We start from the raw sequence: 18,170 nt of genomic DNA, 5'->3' as shown, positions 1-18,170 counted from the left end.
AGAATTGTTTTTCATCAAAACTGTTTATTCTAGCTCACTAAACCACCAGAGGTACCCTATTGAAATTGATCTGGTTGAGATGAGATTCTGAAGTATATTATTCTACTTGCCTTGGACATCCCTAGTAGCAAGAAGGATCTCTGTTGGATCATGGAGAATCCATCTCGGGTTTCAATTGTGGAAGACCAGGACTCTCCCAGGACTGCTGCTCTTCCTACAGAACATTATGGGATGCCTTTGCCCAGCTTTGAGGATGTGTTAAGGGCCATCATACTAAAAGCATTCCACACCATGCTGGCCCAAAGAGCACTGCCTCAAATACACAGGGAATGTTTATTTTATTTATTTAATCTACAAGATCCTTAGTAGCTGTTGTAGAAAAGTAAAGATTTATTCATCAATAAAACCCAAAGACTCCATTTACCAAATTTCCATTCTTTACTTTAATGCAATGTGTCTGTAGGGCTTTTAAAATTCATTTATAAAGTTAGAAATATATTCAGCTCTGCTGTCTTGGAGATAGATGGCCACATTATTACTTGTCTGTCAGATATAAGTAGGGCTATTAATAATGTAAAGACAGCTACTAAAGATTCCAAACGTGGGTGTTTCCTTTAGAGGAAATTGCAACTCTAACCTTTGAGTTCCTTTTGGAATCAATTACCTGACTTTGTGTGTATTGTGAAGTACCTTATTTTAGTTCGGAGAGCAAGACATAAGTTAATAGTCTTCAGAATATTTATTGAAAAAGGCAGAGGAAGCGTAAGAATATTAGTGCTAAGAGGCTAGTGACTATGACATGCGTTTCAGATTGGGACCAACCTATTCAATATATCACACAAAGCACAGTCTGGACTCCTCTCTGACTGGCACATGGATTTACACAAGATGTCGGAGTTGGGGCAGGAATCGAACAAGTGAAAAGCTATCAACTGTTGTAGAAAGATGAGATGCCTTCTTAGCCTACAGTTAATGTGTTGATACATACTCAGAGATGCCTTCCTTTCTCCTTACCCCCACAGTGAGTTCTAAAAAGAGAATATAATCAGGAGGCCAGTGTTAGAATAAATCTGAAGGTGGATTTTCTAGCTCACAAAATCCAATTTCTTAAACACCCACACAGAGGCACAACTAGGTCCACACAGCAGCTCTCTGCCCCCTCTATCTTAGTATAAACCAGGTCCCCAAATATGAACTGGAGATGTTACAGTATACAGCAGTTAGTACTTTCAAGTAAAGAATGTTCATCCATTTTCACCAGTAAATACGCTTTTATCACACCCTGTCCCTGCTGTTAATAGATGAAATAGGAATGCATGGCTATTTTCTTTTAGAGGAAAAAATTCTTAAAGTTGATTTGAATACATGAGAACGGCGTCTGAAACATTCCTGGGTGCTATGAGGAACATGTGGATCTCAGAGAAAAGAAACGGAGGTCGCTACAGATCTGCTGCCCTAGCAGACTTCTGGCAGAAGTGGACGTGGATGCAGCTGACCGGATATGAGGGAGCATTTAGAAATACTTCAGTTATACATTGTCTGCGAAAGGGTTGACTCATCAAGGTCTAAGTGAATGTCTTTATTCATTCAATTGTTAAAGGAGCAGAGCTGGCTTACCAGGAAAATTTCCTTTCAGAACCTGTTCATTCGGATAATTTTCAGACAATGGGTGATTTAAGACTTCACCAGTGAGGAAATAAGCAGTAAAATATACGTTCATTTTCATAAACTTCAAAGATAGCATTGAATAATACCTTGAGATTTTGATTTTTTTTCTAGTTCGGGGAAACTGTTAGGATTTTGAAATATGTGGACGTGGCCTTGATTCAGGAGAGTGGCTGACACAGCACCCAGGTTGATTGTTTTATGAGATTTCAATTTGTGGCTTCTACGTGATGACAATTTCCCTCACTGGGGACATGCTGGGGACCCATGTGATGCAAGACTGTTCTCATCAGTTGGTGTGTCCTCAGGGTTGAGAAACTGCTTCGCTAAGAACAGCTGTGAGCTGGACAACAAAGTTCTGGCAGGAAGAGACAATGTCTTATTTTTCTTTAAAATTCTGTATTCTGGCAGGGTTTCACTGCTCTGTCTGGGGGCAGAGGAGATGTTGAGCCAAAAGAATAATTGCAGATTTTCACATAATTCTTAAATGTACAGTATCTATGTTTGATGAAAGAGAGAAAACCACCCTGTTAGAATCTTAGCATCTGCCCTGGACAAGGACTGAATCCAGGAAGCTCTCTTTAAGCACTGCTCGAAAAACATGTGAAGGAAGGCCATGTCTCCTCTGGCATGAAATCTCTTTTGTCCTTGGAGAGTTTAAAGAATATTCATTCATGACTGATCTTCATTCACTTTTATCAATTATTTAGTTGTTAACAGGAGTTGACTGCCTAACGCAGATGCTGTCAAACACATTGGGGCAGCAATGCAGCTTAATAGTTAAGAACGTTGATTTTGACAATCTTGCTGTGTTTTGAATCATCTCCTTCATTTGTCAGGACAAATCGCATTTTGAACAAATCTCTTGAATGATTCAGCTCTCATTTTCCTCATCTGAAAAATGGGTCAGTGACTGTCCCTGCCTCGTAAGACTGTCTTGGAAATCAGATATAGACCAGAAGAAGGCTTTGTTTAACCGATTGTTGGTCTCCAGCTCCATCCTCAGAAGAGGATGCAGCTGTGTTTCTTTTTGAGCACGATGGAGAGCGCTTTCCTTTCCTTTCTCACCCTTTATCCATAAAGTAAGGGAAGCATGTCTGTTATTGTTCCTAACTCTTGAGGGCAGCTGTCGTCATCAGGGGAGGTGCAGGCAGCCTTGGGGACTGTCCTGGACTCTGCAACCCTCTTGACATGGTCTATATGTCAGTGTGCACCTTGAACCCTGGTGATGAAATTTGACTATCGTGGTATCTCCCCTGATTTTATGAAAGCCTTTGCTAAGTTGGGGTTTCATCACAGAATTTTTCTTCACTTCTATTTGATATAGGTTATGGGTAAACACAACAGCCTGAGGTCTAATTTTGTCCTCTTGTTCCTGTTTTCATCAGCGTGTAAGTATTCTGTTTCAACATCCTTACAATAACAAGAATTTTAATTTCACCCACAGATGGAACCTAATTTTCATTTGTATAATTTTCATAGATGATGGATATGACCTTTATATTAGTGTTGATGTGCTTGGGGACATAGTGACCAGCATATTTGTGGAAAAGCAGAAATTTTAAAGATGTTGACCAACAAAAAAAAAAGTTTATTTCTTGGACAGGGTGCACACGGAATTATTTTCACATATCATTTGTCTACTATAAGCTGAAATCATGTGGCTAGCATTTTCCAATTAAATGAATTATAATTTAGTCTTTCTTTTTAAAATCTGGCTTTCAGAAATAAAATGCACTAAGATGCCTGGCAAGGCAGGGATCTGAAGATGCTAACACACTCTCTGGACAGTTTCCTGTTTGTCTGAGTCAATGTTTACCTCTCAGCTTTTGTTAGTTTGGGTTGCTATAGCAGAATATTGTGGACTTGGGGGCTTAAACAATAGGAATGTATTTCTCTCAGTTCTGGAGGCTAGAGGTCCAAGATCAAGGTGCCTGCAAACCTGGTGTCTGGTGAGGACCTGCTACCTGGTTGCCCAGGCAGAGGTGGAAGCAAGCTCTCCCGTGTCTCTTCTTGTAAGAATGCCAATCCCATAGCAAGGGCTCAACCCTCATGAACTCATCGCCTCCCAAAGTCACTGCCTCCTGACACCATTCTGGGTCCTGGGATTTCAACATCTGGATTTTGGGCAGACACAGACATTCAGCCCATAACAGCTCTTGACGCTCTTTTTATTTATATTTTCTATCATCATGTACAAAAAGTACCTATTCCTTTGAGGACAAATTAAGCATTTATTAATTTACAATATATTATTTACTAATTATTCCATCCAAATTTATCATCCGACACATCTGGGTAGAATTTCAGTCAGCATATAGACTAAATATATGTTGTCTAATCTAAAAAGAATAAAATAAACTCCAATATCCTGTGATAAACTATTATGGAAAAGAACATGGAAAAGAATAGATATATATATATGTATAACTGAATCACCTTGCTGTACTAACACAAAATGATAAATCAACTATATTTCAATAAAAAAAGAATAAGAACCTACTCAGTGGTCCAGTGGTTAAGAATCTGGCTATCAACATAGGGGGCATAGGTTTGATCTCTGGTGCAGAAAGATCCCACCTGCTGCAGGGCAACTAAACCTGTGCACCATGACTACAGAAGCCTGTGCGCCTAAAGCCCGTGCTCCAAAGAGAAGGCCCTGCAGTGACAAGCACGCACGCCATCACTGGGGAGTGGCCCCTGTTCACTGCAACTAGAGAAAGCCTTCGCACAGCAACGAAGATCCAGTGCAAGCAAAAGGAAATAGATACACTAATTAAAAAAAAAAGAATCCCACTCAGCATTGAGTCCCAATACACTCATCTGGTGGCAAACAGTCAAAAGATTCCCAAAATTTTAACTCTATAAAATGATATTTTTAAACAGAATTTACTTCTTAAGAAGTTTCTCATTTATATCCATGTTATATATGTTCCATACAAATAATTTTCATGTTGACCACTTTTTCACTTCAAGAATCATAAAATAAAAGTAATTTTCTTAAGCATGTTAAAAATAATTTTCTTTAAGTGGGATTTGAACATATTTTAAGCTTTTGGATGACTCAGATGATTATTAAAAGCCAGGGTTTTGTTGTTATCTATACAATATGATTTGAAATTATTTTTTTCTCCCTGACCTTTCTAAGCGTCCTTCTAACATGATTGCTTTAGTCTCAAGTGGCTTTTCTAGTTTGTTGTTTTTAATCTGGTATTAAGTGAAATCTAGGTAATAGACAATAGAATTTATCTTATGCTGTCTTGAAAACACTATCTAGTATTCACACGTAATGGCAGAAAAACATTTTTTTTAACTAATTATTTCTTGGTCTCAAATAATGTTTGTCGATACCATAAAATTTTTTTTAAAGAAATTTATTAGCTTTTAAAGCCAATTGGCTTGTTCATCTTTTGCATCTGTTGTTTTGTAATTATATAGACAAGAGGAAAGCTTATTACTACCTGAAAAAGTAATATATTTCTAGTGAAAATGGAACCCTAAAGTGGATAGCAGATCTTTCTGAGTGACTTCCATTGGATATTTTTAGAGGTAGAGAAAGGAGAAATTATAAAGTGCAGGACTTAATTTTATTGAATTTTTTGGCTAAAAGTTAGCAGATTAACGGGCTTCCCACGTGGCACTAGTGGTAAAGAATCTGCCTGCCAACCCCTGGGTTGGGAAGATCCCCTAGTGGAGGGCATGGCAGCCCACTCCAGTATTCTTACCAGGATTATCCCATGGACAGTATAGCTTGGTGGGCTACTGTGACTTAGCACATTTAAATCAAAAGAATCTGAATAAAGTCTATGCTTTCACTAAAAAAAGAAATCAAAGGGATTACTTTTTAAAAGCCATTTGTTTTGCTAATGAGCCAGGCAAAAGTAATAGAGACTTAACAAACTAATCAAAAATTAATTTTAAAACATATAGAAGACACAAGTAAGCAAATATTTAAAAGAGTTTCAGTGACTAGAGGTGAAAAAGGTGGAACTATTATTTTCATGTACTGTTGGTGTCATTGTAAATTGGCATCATTCTTCTGGAAAACCATTTGAGTCATAAAAATAAATATCTTCTTTGACTCAGTAATCTTATTTCTGGGAATTGATCCAAAGAAAACAACTGAAACGAAGGCAAAAGCTACATGAACAGATCATATTCATTGTAGCATGTTTTCTAAGTACAAAAAGTGAGAAGTGGGTACACATAAAAAATCAGAAAACAAATAAATGATGGGCAGGTTCTTAATGAAATATTAAGCTGTCATAAGAGTCCTGAAAGAGACAACACAGAATGCTGTGCAGGGTCTGCATGACTTTCTCTGTGTTCCAGTTAGCAGGAGGGGGACATGGAATTATTCCCTCTCCTACCTGAAAACCCTTTAGAGTAACAATAAAGAAGCCCAAAGAAGAATATTCATAAAATATCTGAGAGGAGAAAAGGTGAGCCAACAGCCAATCAGTAATATTGATAAACATGTAGAATGTGGAAAGTATTGAGACCCATGCATAAAGAAAAGCAGGGCTAACTCCAGGCTGGACTACACAAGGGAAACGGCATGAGGGGAGGGGCAAGGTGCTCCCTCTGAAGGGTCCCTGAGACCCTCCTGTTGTTGCTTAAATGTGTGGGAACTGAGAGTGGGAACTGGGGCAGAGACTAACATCAGGAATTGCAAAACTGTCAGTGGAAGAGTCACCACACACACACACACACACACACAACCTTCCTGGGTGGTACTTTCTTCAGGGCCAAATGAGATGCATAACTTGCGAAGGGTGAGGGCTGCGGTTGCTGGTGTTGACACCCTAAGGTCAAGCCTTTCTCCTTCTTTTAGGGATGGAGACGAGTGGGCCCAGATGTCCTGCCTGCTTCCCAAGTGGCCATTCTATACTGAACCCTCCAGTCACCACAGCTTCCCCAGGTGAGCAGGCATCACAGTCAGTCTGCCCATGTGAGGGGGAACTCTGTAGAGATAGATGTCAAAGGCTACAGAAGAAACTCTGAGCAGCCTCCATTCTGTCATGAACTAGTCCTTCAACTCCCAAGCGTAGGCAGACAACCAAGGGTCACCGGAGGAACACCTGGAGTGTCCCTCAAAAATTTTCTGGGATGAATAAATACTGTTACCAATTGTATATGTCACATAAAAAAACCAAGGACACAGAAAAGATTTTAAAAATCATCTCCTATTAGTAATATCTTTAGAAAGATTCAACAAGATAATGGTTCTAAGAAATAAGAAAAGACTATGATTAGAAGGGATTTAAGAATTCTTGGATTGTTTTTTTTTTCTCTTTTAATTTAAAAGCGATAGTTGTTACTGGTTCTTGAAGAAGTTTCTGCTCATGGGGATCTGAGAGTGATTCTCCCTAACTACCTTCTGTACATTCATTTTGCTGGGGCCAGTGGTTTGTCCTGTGACTCAGCTCTCTGATGGATTTAAGAAGAGTGGCTGATTTTCAGTTTGTTTAGCTTCTTTTCTTGTTTTATGGGTGAGACTGAAGACATCAATGAGCCAGAAACCATTTTTGTTCACATTTTTGGAATTTTTAGTAGAATGTACTTCAGAAATAGGAAAATAAAATTCCACTGAAGAGATTAAAGAACTAGACAAAGAAATCTGTCAGATTTTGGACAAAGAGATAAAGAAAGAGGAAATGAAACTAAACGGTCAATCAAGGAGTCAGGAGGAATCTACTCCAAAAAAGGAGAGAATCCAGGAAGTGGTGAGCTAATAAAAGAGAGTAGAATTTGCTGGAACTGAAGAAAGGAGGGCCTCTAGACTAAATTGTGACAATGATGAGACCATGAAAAAGAATTGACATGTAGACACCGCTTTCTGAATTTTTAGCATGCAGAGGACAAAGGGCATAGTTAAAGCCTCCAGAGAGAGGGAGGATAAATTTGCATTACTTAGAAAGAACAACATACTGGCACTGGGGGCTGGTTTCTTAACAGCAATAGCAAAGTTGGTGGAACCTTGCATCAAAGTTCTGGGGGTTCATCACTGGAATCTAGAATTCTGTCATCACAATGTCCACCAATTGAGAAAGTAAGAACTATCGCATTTCATCTGGGATTGTAAATGGAAATATCAATAGCAATAACATAAAACAATGATCCCGGTCATGTACAAGATGGTAAGAATTGCTGGGTCCTGGAGGAAACTGGAGGATGTACAGGCTCTGCCCAGGGGTAGGTCCACCCGAGGAAGCACCATGAAACTAAATCTAACAAACAGATGGGCAGGTGACTTCTGACTCACGCTCCTTGTGGACCAACCTGAAGGAATCAATTGTCAACAGTTGAACAGTGCTGCTATGAACACTGAACTGCATGTGTCTTTATGAATTGGTTTTTTTTGTTTTTTGAATATATACCCAGGAATTTCAAATCACGTTTCCAGTACTTTAAAGGCTTCATTTATATTAATTAATAATTAAACAGATTACAGTCATTTATATTACATACATCAATATTATGCTCCATAAGGGAATTTCCCCCCAAAATTATTGACTGTTTTTATATCTTCATACATTGGAAATAACAAAAAATGTTTTAAAAACACTCAATTCCAGAAATTTTATTTAATCAATATTTTTACTAGTCACTCAATTAACCTAAGAGAATGATTTTTTCCCTATGTTGAGATAGGAATAAAAATTGTTGAGAAGTACAGCTGCAAGGATTGGAGTATTTACATCTATTCTGGCAGAGTTACAGAAGCAAAGGATTAAAGTGAAAAATGGTATCAAATTACCATCCAGCACTGCCTGGAATGGTAACCAGGATGTCCTTTCTTGCAGAAAAAGACTTCAGTTCACTCCTTTCTCCCACCCTCTTTCTTCCATCTGCATTTAATGTGGCTGCTGAACTCTATTTCCCATAACCTTAGTGGTGATGAATCAAAAGGAAGTAAATATTTGCATTAGTATGGGAACTTTGTAAAAGAAGTACTCGCGGGATCCAGCTGAGGCTCCACTTCCTGGCAGAGAGGCTCCAGGCTCCAAGTGCCCCAGGTTTAAAATGCATGAAGCCCGCACTTGCAATGATATTTGAAAAGGGATTAAACTTTGTCATGAGTCATATGCTTAAGGTCTTTTCAGACAAAGGCTGCTAAAAATAGATGTTAAGAACAATATCTTTCATCTTGTTAATAACTCATTTTAGACAAAGTCCCATTCACTGCGTGGAGAGGACCCTCTGACATTCTTATCTAAGACTGGAATTCCAAGCTCATCAGACTTTCCTGAGAAACTCTATCCACACATGTAAAGGCGCTTTGGTTTGTTCACATTAACACTTAAGTTAGTTTAAGTTATCTATACTTAGGAAAACTCCATTGTCTCTGATTATCATTTGGAAAGTATTAATAGCAACAATTTCACCTTATTAAAAATGTCTAAATGATAACATTTGTCAAGGAATAAGAGGCTAAGCGCATTACTCTGCAAATGTGAATTGCTTTTGACTCCAAAACTCCTGGAGGACTAATAATCTAGAAAAAATAAATGAATATGTTTGTCTCAAAAATTCCTGATCTACTATAATTTTATTTATTATTAAAATTTTAGATGATCATTATCCTGCCTTTTACAAGTTTTTATACTTAGAACTCAAAATCACAAATTTTCATATACACAAATGTCCATGTATGCGTTTACATAACATTGCAGCAGTGATCTTGTCTCCCGTTGTGACTCAGAGCTGATACTGTTAAATGTGAATGTGAAATGATGGTTAGATTTTTTGTGTCTTCTTTTGAGCTGTGGGAGTCTGTAGACCATGTTCAGATCCCCAGTGTGTCTTTGACTAAAATAGCAAATGCATTCTGTATTTTGTCCTGAAAATCCTACAGCAGACAAGCTTCTCTATGTTATGTCTAGAGAAATCAGTTTGTCAGTTCTGACAGGTGGAATGTTCTGATTAGCTCCTCTTGGTAACACCCCACCCCCTCCATAATGGAGAGGCCTGCAGAGGTCTGGGAAGGGCTTGTCTGGCCTGTGTCCTCACATATTTGCAGCCCCAGGGCAGTGGGTGCTGGACCACAGGAAGGAGGGGCAGGGCGCAGGCTGGCAACCTGTCCCCCTGCAGCCTCAGAGCCTCCCAGTGAACAGTTGGGCTTCCTCACAACATGGTAGCCTCATACAGTGGGACATCACATGTGTGACCAGGATCCCAGAAGGCAAGTCCCCAAAGGCACACGCCTTTTCTGCTTTCGAAGCTACTATATCGACTCAGTGACTCAGGTCCCTCTAGACTCAATGCTGGAGAAATAGGCTTCACTTCTGAATGGGAGGGGAGTTGAAGTCACAAGACACAGGAGGACAGGAGACGTTACTGTGGCCATCTTTGGAAAAATACAGTTAACAATGTTCTATGGGAAACATGACTGTTCTCTCAGAAAGGATTAAGCCATTTCCTTCTCTAACATGCATTAGAACCCTAAGTTTCCTCTAAAGTACAGCTGGTATGGTATAGATAATGCTCTCTTAAGTTAAAACCCAGCGTGAGGGAATGGAGGGAGTGACATGTCTCAGGAGCAGAATGTTCAGAAGAGAATATTTCAAATGATAAGATGGCTGCATAGTTGTGAACCTGTCAAAGAGCCATCTGAACCCTCACTGGTTCTGGGAAAGACAACTCAGTGATTAGTGGAAGACAGTGTTTCTTGGCCTCTTCTCTGTTTTAATCAAATGTTTCACTGAGAGCAGCAGAGACAGCCACCGTTCCTTTCAAACCCTAATAATGAATGAAGCCAGGCACAGGAATAATCTCTCTGGCAGAAGCTGCTGGCTCTTCAAAACAGTCTGAGTCCCCTTTAAGCCACCGGAATGAAGACCGTATTTCCTGGACTACTGTGGTAGGCAGAATCTAAGATGCCCCAAGCCTCCTCCCTGCTGATCCAAGCCTCATAGAATCACCAGGATTGTGAAAATGATGGGTTAGCTCTCCCGTGATTGGATTAGGTTCTACGTACCTTGATTTTAAGACAGAGGATTATCCCAGGTGAACCTCACCTAACCAAGTGAACCCCACCTAACCAAGTGAACCCTTGGAAAGAATTGGGGTTCTCTGAATAAATGTTTGTGGCAGGAGAGAGACCATGAGGGGATTTCCCCGAGGCTTAACGTGAAGATGGAGAGGAGCACCCAGGACGGAATTTGGGGGCTCCAGAGTCGAGAACTGCAGCCAGCTCATGCCAGCAAATAGGTGGGGACCAGATTTTGGCCCTGCTAACAGGTATGTAGTGTAACAGAATCATGTGTTGTTGGGTTTTCCTAAAACTCAGCATTTTACAATTCTTTTTGATTTGGATACACTTCCCATCCCCCATCTCTAAACCCCTTTATCCAAGATGTACCACTCTTACCTTGAGGAACACAAGTGTGGATTTATTGCTTTGGATCATAAAGTGAGTAGTCACTCAGTGGTGTCCAACTCTTTGTGATCCCATGGACTGTAGCCCACCAGGCTCCTCCGTCCATGGAATTCTCTAGGCAAGAATGCTGGAGTGTGTAGCCATTTCCTTCTCCAGTGGATCTTCCCAACCCAGGATTGAACCCAGGTCTCCCGCGTTGCAGGCGGATTCTTTACTGTCTGAGCCACCAGGGAAGCCTTGGATTATAAAGTTCTGATCAAAGATAAATCTACAGCCATGTGCCACTGAGTGAAGATCATCAAAAGTGAGTTTGTTTCCACGATGGAGACGCCTTCTCTAAAGCCGTCCATCACAGAAATAAAACTCTTCCTAAGTGTAATAAGGGGAAACAAATTAGTAACCCAAAATGCTACCCCCACTTCAGTGAGCTCTCTGTGTTTATTGTTATTTTTGGAGCAGCTTTCTTCATGAGGGAAAGAAGTACAAAGGGGGAGCATTGTCAAACTTGTGCGTTTTAATGAGATGATAGTAATCCAACAAGGAAGCAGTTGGATTATGATTCAGAAAACAAATACTAAAGAATCTGAATGGAAAACTTAAAACATGTATTTTGGTGCTTTGACTTCAAAATGATCTAAAGGCAGAATTCAACTGCAGCTCTGCAGTGTGGGGCTCACAACCCCCTGTAGTTTATCCAGTGTTCTTGAACACTGAGTAACAAACTGTTAGGTGACCCCAGTGAATCATGCAATGTGGAGTTCTGTCCCCTTGTCTGTGTGTGGGTGGGACCTGTGACGTGTCTGTAACCAGGAGAGAATGGTGCAGATGACGAATGCCACTTTCTTGATTAGGTTACTGTGTGTGGTCAAGATGGTGGGGTGTCTTGTTCTTCAGGACTCGGTCTTGGACCAGAGTGAGACCACCTTGGAGAAGAGTGCTACCACACGGCTGGGGACCAGAGGCTGCGCCTCTAGGACTTGAAGCCTCTACCTGATAGGGAGTTAGAAGCCAGGGACATACGGCAGGAAAGAAAGGAATTCTGCCAACAGTCTGAATGTATGATCAGGGTTCCCTAGAGAAACAGAACCAGTAGGATAGAGAGACATAAGAGGAGATGTACTATGGGAGCTAGCTCACGTCATTTTGGAAGTCCCACTATCCACTATCTGTAAGCTGGAGACCCAGGAAAGCCAGGAACGTAATTCAGCCCAAGTCGGAAGGTCTACAGACCTGGAAGGTGGCAGTGTAACTTCCAGCCTGAGGCCCATGGCCTGGAAAACTGGACCTTGCTGTCCAGAGCAGGAGAAGATGGATGTCCAGTCCCAGCAGACAGCAAGCATGGCCATCCTCTGCCTTATTGCTCCGTGTTTGGGTCACACCTAGCACATTGGGGAGTGTGCTCTTCCTCCCTCAAGTCTACAGATTCAAGCGCTAATCTCTCCCCAAAACACCCTCACAGATATGCCCAGAAATAATGTTTTCCAATTTTCCAAGGGATAATTTTGCTTCTTAACTTAGGTCTGCAACTGTTCACTCTCAGGTGAAAATTGCTGGCCATTGCATTTTGTAAAGCAACTACCATCACGAAGGTGCCTCAAGGCCAGAGCCCACTTGCACATCAAATGCTGGCCCACAGCCTCCGTCCGTAGGGCGCTTTCCTGTGGTCAACTTTGGGTCATTGTAGCCACCTCACCCAGCAGCAGAGCAGCCAGACAGGCAGAGCCTGTTATTTTCTTCATCTTTGTTTCTCAGATGCTCTCTTGTGAAGGGATCTCAGGAGAAATGTCAGGAAGATTTCATGGACATTTTGTGCAAATCAGTCAAGAATTTTTAAATGTTCTCTCTCCATGTATATACATATGTGGAATCTTTCAGTTTTCTTCCTCAGTTTCCAGTAAGAATACTTAACTATAGCTTTCACTCTGAGATTTATTTTTAGGCAGTATTAAGTTGCCTTATGATTTTGACATATGACATATAAGTATATGACAATAAGTAAAGAAATAAATAATAAGTAAAAAGAATTTTACTTCTGAAATACCTTTTGGTGTAAATATATATACATTTTACAGGAGGGTCAAATGGGCTCATTTGCAATGTTATCCCGAAGTTCTTTGTGCTTTGTCTCCAAACCCAATGGTTTTTAGACCTTTGTTCTTACTTAGCTGATGGCGCAACGTTTTCCATATGAACGTGTTCTATGAAGTCAGCTCAGATTTTATAAGACTTTAATTTATGTACTAAGTATATCTTAACAGGTACTTAAAGTGCGATGGTTGAATTACAGGTAGAAAAAGGGAACAGGCAAATTGCAGTTTAGTATAATAAAGTTTCAAATAAGCATATCAATATTAGACTTTAAACCAACAGGAAACTAATTTAGGACACTAAATACATACCAGCGTGACATGAGTCATTTCCCCTCCACTAAGGCAGCCCAAACCCTCACTTCCTGTCCTGGGGTATATCTGCACAAACTAGCAGATTTCACATCTCAATTCTGTGTGCCTAAGTTCCTCAAAAAAAAATCTCAGTTCAAGTTTGTTCCTTCAGCGGAATTTTAAATAATTCCAAGAATGAGAGTAACTAACACCAAGTATCAGATAGTAGTAGAACAGTTTCACTTTCAACAATGAAATTAGACACCAGTTAAAATGTGCAGGTATTGTGAAAGGAAAAGTGAAGAAGTATTTGTGCCTTAACAAAATAAAAAGATTTGCACCGAACTAAGACACACAAACAGAGACGCACAGACACATACAGACAGACACACACACACACAAACACAGCAACACAGAAACAGACACACTGACAAGCACAAACACAGCAACACAGATGTACACACACACAGACACACGTAGACAGGCATAAACATAGCAACATGCAGACACACACGAACATGGCAGCACAGAAGCAGACACAGAGAGACAACACGGCAACAGACACACATGCACAGACAGAAACAAGCACACACACGTGCGCAAACAGTAACACAGACATATATGTATATATACATAGGCACACAGAAACAGATGCACACACGCTATGATGAGAAATGCCCCTCCACTTCCATTTCATGATAACACTAAGAACCTGATACTTTCTTCAACACATTAGCCCATTTTATGTTCAAAAGTGAAAGGAAAAAATTGTCATGCTTTTGAGACTCTAACACCTTTTCATTTCGGCCTTAATGAACTGCCTGCTCTGCCCTCTTGTTTCCTTCCAGGCAAGGATCCTGTCATGTTCAGGTATTTCCCCACCAGTTAGACCTTTCTTCTTCTGCGTGACGTATCACACCATTGGCTTGTGAGCGTCGTATATTGATGGCACATGGCACATAACTACACAGGCTCCTTTAGGGCCACTTACAAGGAGGTTTTCCAGAGAACGAGTTTGGACACCAACCAGAGTGATCACAGCTCGTCTGTGGACCAACCTTAGCTGGATATCAGTTACACGATATGCTACATTTGTGAACCTGGTAGGCAGAAATGAGTTCAGTGTTTTCAAATAATAATTAAGGCACAAATATTCATTAATCGTCTATTATAGGGTCTAAGAATGAAAGAACGCAAAGATGAGTGGTCTATGTCCCTCCTCCAAGGAGTTTAATTATTAATTGGGCTGAAAAGACATGTACTTTTTTTGCAACCCTATGATGAAAACATTGTGAAAAAGCATGGACTAAATCATCAGATGGTCAGGAGAAATAACTCACTGCTAAAAAATTCAGAAACTACAGAACAATGGCAAAGATGTTTTCTCACAAAGCTATTCGGTAGTTTAAATGTTTTAAATGTGGCATGTGGGCACCTTTTAGAAAAGTTTCAAAATATCAAATTTGATTCTGAGCCTGGACAGATTTGATAAGCCTGTGGAACACATAACGATTCTTGCTTTGTTAAGGAAATAGGAGGCATTTGCAATGCCATGTTGCTCCGGCACCATCTCTACTGAAACACCTCCTTCTACTGTCCCAGTACATCCATGCCTGGATTCACCCATGGGAAAAGGCAGGACTGCTGCATCAATGGCTGTGCTGAATGACATTGCTCTCCTTTGTCTAAAATGTCCACAGCGCCTAAGCCAGGAAACCTGCCGCTTGTTACCAGCCGGACCAAAGAAGTTGTTTTCCTCAGGCCCATGTGTGCAATCTCAAAATTCAGTTTGAAGACAAACATTTCTTTTTCTCATTACATTATTATTTAGAAAAACTTACTATATTGTAAGTAACTGCCCAATTGTCCACTTCCCTCATTAGACAACAATGTCTCTAAAGTCAGTCACTGTGGTTTATTCACCATTGTTTCCCTGAAATAAAAATTATTTTGACCCTATTTCATATCATTCACAAAAATGAATTCCAGATGGGTTACAGATACAAATGTGAAAGGAAAACAAAAAAACCCTAAAAGAAAATGTGAGGATATCTTCATGCCCTTGGGAGTGAGTAAAGAGTTCTTAAAAAGAAGATCTGAATATAAAGGGAAAATTTGTAAACTTGCCGTCATATGATTAAGAACTTTCATCAAAAGATGCCATTAGCAGAATGAAAGAGCAAGCCACAGACTAGGAGAAGATATTTGCAATTCAAATGGCACCAAGGATTTATGTCCAGAATATATAAAGAAGTTCTACAAATCAATAAAAAAGACAGACAATCCCATGGAAATACACTCCAGAGAACTGAACAGCCACTTCACAAAAGAGGTTCTACAAACAGCCAATAAATATATGAAAAAGTGTCCACCTCATTAATCACAAAGAAATGCAGCTTAGAGCCAACGAGATCCCACCAGGCACCAGCCAACTGAAGTGGCTGGAATGCGGGTTGGGCAGCAGGCAGACCAGCTTGTACTCTCAGCCACTGCTGATGGAAGGAAATACCCACGGGTGAAACTGCTCTGTGGTTGCATTCTGAAACAGGACATAAACAGAGGGTGTCACCAGCAATTCTGCTCCTAGGAACGTATCCCACCAAAATGAGGACACACGTTCACCCAGAGATACATCCAAGAATCTTTACATCGGAACTCTTCATGCCAACTCCAAGGGCCAACCAACACATTTAGGAGGGATAAAAGGATTGTGGTTTATTCAAACGCTGGGAAAGCTTCCTAACAATTTTGAAATGCAGAGACTCATCTCAAGTGTTAAAGTCCAGATAACAGAAGCCTTTGGGGGAAGGCAGGGACCTGGGGCTGAGGGTGGTGTTTTATTTCCTGATCTGCATGGGGGTGACACGGATGCATTTGCTTTGGGAGAATTTTTCACTTCGTGTACGTCAGTTGTACACATTTTTATGACTAACTTGTCCACTTTTCAGTATGGGAGCTATACTGTAGCAAATTTCACTAAAATTATTTGCTTGTGCTCAATGGCAATTAAAATTCTAAAATTATTTTCTAAATCAGTGGTTCCCAACCTTTTCGTGGAAGACAATTTTTCCACAGATGGGAGCAGAGGCATGGTTTCAGGATGATTCAAGTGTCTTATATTTATTGTGCATTTTATTTTTATTATTATTGCATCAGCTCCACCTCAGATCATCAGGCATTAGATCCCAGAGGTTGGGGACCCCGTTCTAAATAAAGAAATGGCAATGCCATGAGAAACCAACTGATTTGGATGTGATGAACAAGAAAGAAGAATAAGAGCTTGGTGAGGTCACACATTCCCCATCACTCTGGAGAGATGGAACGGGGGTTCCACGCTGGTTAGACGGAGCAGTCTGAGTTTTTTTGCCCCATCATAGATCCTTTTCATAATGATGTGTTTATAAGACTTCTGCTTCTTCCATGCCTGTTAAAGATGCTGACATTAAGAGGCTGCATTGAAGTAGGAAGATGAGCTCTGGGATGCAAGGGTGACTGTGGGCTATAGCGGGCCTGTGACCTCACAATGTTTACCAGCCACTGTTCACCTTGGTCATTCATCTGCCAAGTGCTTGGAGCCATCTCAGCTATGAAAACTGCCGTATGGGCCCCAACTCTATTCTTTTTTCTGTTCATCATATTTGATTAATATCATTTGAAATATCATTAAGTAATTTTAATGCAGGTGTGTGGATCCGAAGCTACTCTAGAGCTTTCCTGACATAAACATTGACAAATTATGTGCGATTTTAAGTTTGCGCAAGTGATTAATCTGCTCTTCTGTGGTTGAAATTAATTATTACTTTCATATTTACATGACTCATTCTGATATGTCCGATCATTAACACGCTGCCATTTGCCCTGTATCATTTTTAAACACAATATTATATATTTAATGTACAACGAGGACAAAGAACAAGAGGGAATCAGATCAGAACTTTCATATTAGGTGATGTTATTAACATTTTTATGTATTCTGTCTTCATAGAAGCTTAATGGGATAGTATCCTCACTATAATTAAGTGGACTGGTATATACTTTCCCCCAATTTATCTGTAAGTGCTAGCATGATTTACTTATGAAAAATATATTTGGAAATTTCCACTTCCTCTTACAAGCTCTCTAATGGGAGTAAGTACAGAGGAGGCTTTTAGAAGGTCGCACGTATTCAGTAGGAAAATTCAGGGACCGGAGGGCTGACAGCCAACCTCGCAGGACCTGTTGTGACTTCCTGCTGGTGGGAGGACTCACCTGCACCAGGTCAGACAGGTGGGTGTTCATCTTGCTTTCCAAGGAACGAGGCTCTGTAACTTGGGAACAATCTATGATGCTGGGGCACCTTTATCATTTGAGAACACATAGTAAAAATAACTTCAGTCCAAGCTAGAGCAAAAGCGTTCATTTATCAGGAGCCTATGCGGTCCTGAGCATTGTTTAGGTTCTCTACTTACACTGTCTTATATTTATTGTCATTTCCTTCTTATAGTCAACAAAACTGAGGCTTATGTCGCCTAAGGCTGGAGCTGGACTGGGTCTGCATGCTGGTGAGGAAAGTGAGATCTGCGTGTGGTGAGAATGTGAGTGATGAGAATAAAACTTAATATACTCATGTAAATGTCCTTGCTTTGGGGGCGGGGGCAGGAAATTGTATGCATTGTTGCCTGCCTTGGCAGATACAGGTAGGCAGACTCTATTTTGAGTGACTTCTAGCTGTTTTAGGTTAAAGCTGATCCTTCAGGGGTTCC

The 18,170-nt window shown here is 40.3% G+C and overlaps 1 long non-coding RNA gene across 2 annotated transcripts in view; it reads left to right on the top strand.

The window, feature by feature from the left end:
* The first annotated feature begins 17,557 nt into the window (after nt 1-17,557).
* The window catches only part of LOC139186509 (uncharacterized), a 14,778-nt gene continuing 14,165 nt past the window's right edge, over nt 17,558-18,170 (top strand). Inside the window, exons 1-2 of one of the 2 annotated variants that reach the window (XR_011570093.1) lie at nt 17,558-17,694; nt 17,912-18,002. This is a non-coding gene — a long non-coding RNA (uncharacterized lncRNA). Of the gene's footprint in view, nt 17,695-17,911 lie in introns of both variants that reach the window. The other variant, XR_011570092.1, reaches the window with a different exon arrangement.

Source organism: Bos indicus, chromosome 13, assembly GCF_029378745.1.
Source record: "Bos indicus isolate NIAB-ARS_2022 breed Sahiwal x Tharparkar chromosome 13, NIAB-ARS_B.indTharparkar_mat_pri_1.0, whole genome shotgun sequence".
Taxonomy (NCBI): Eukaryota; Metazoa; Chordata; class Mammalia; order Artiodactyla; family Bovidae; genus Bos; species Bos indicus.
This window is presented reverse-complemented; position numbering and strand designations above follow the sequence as displayed.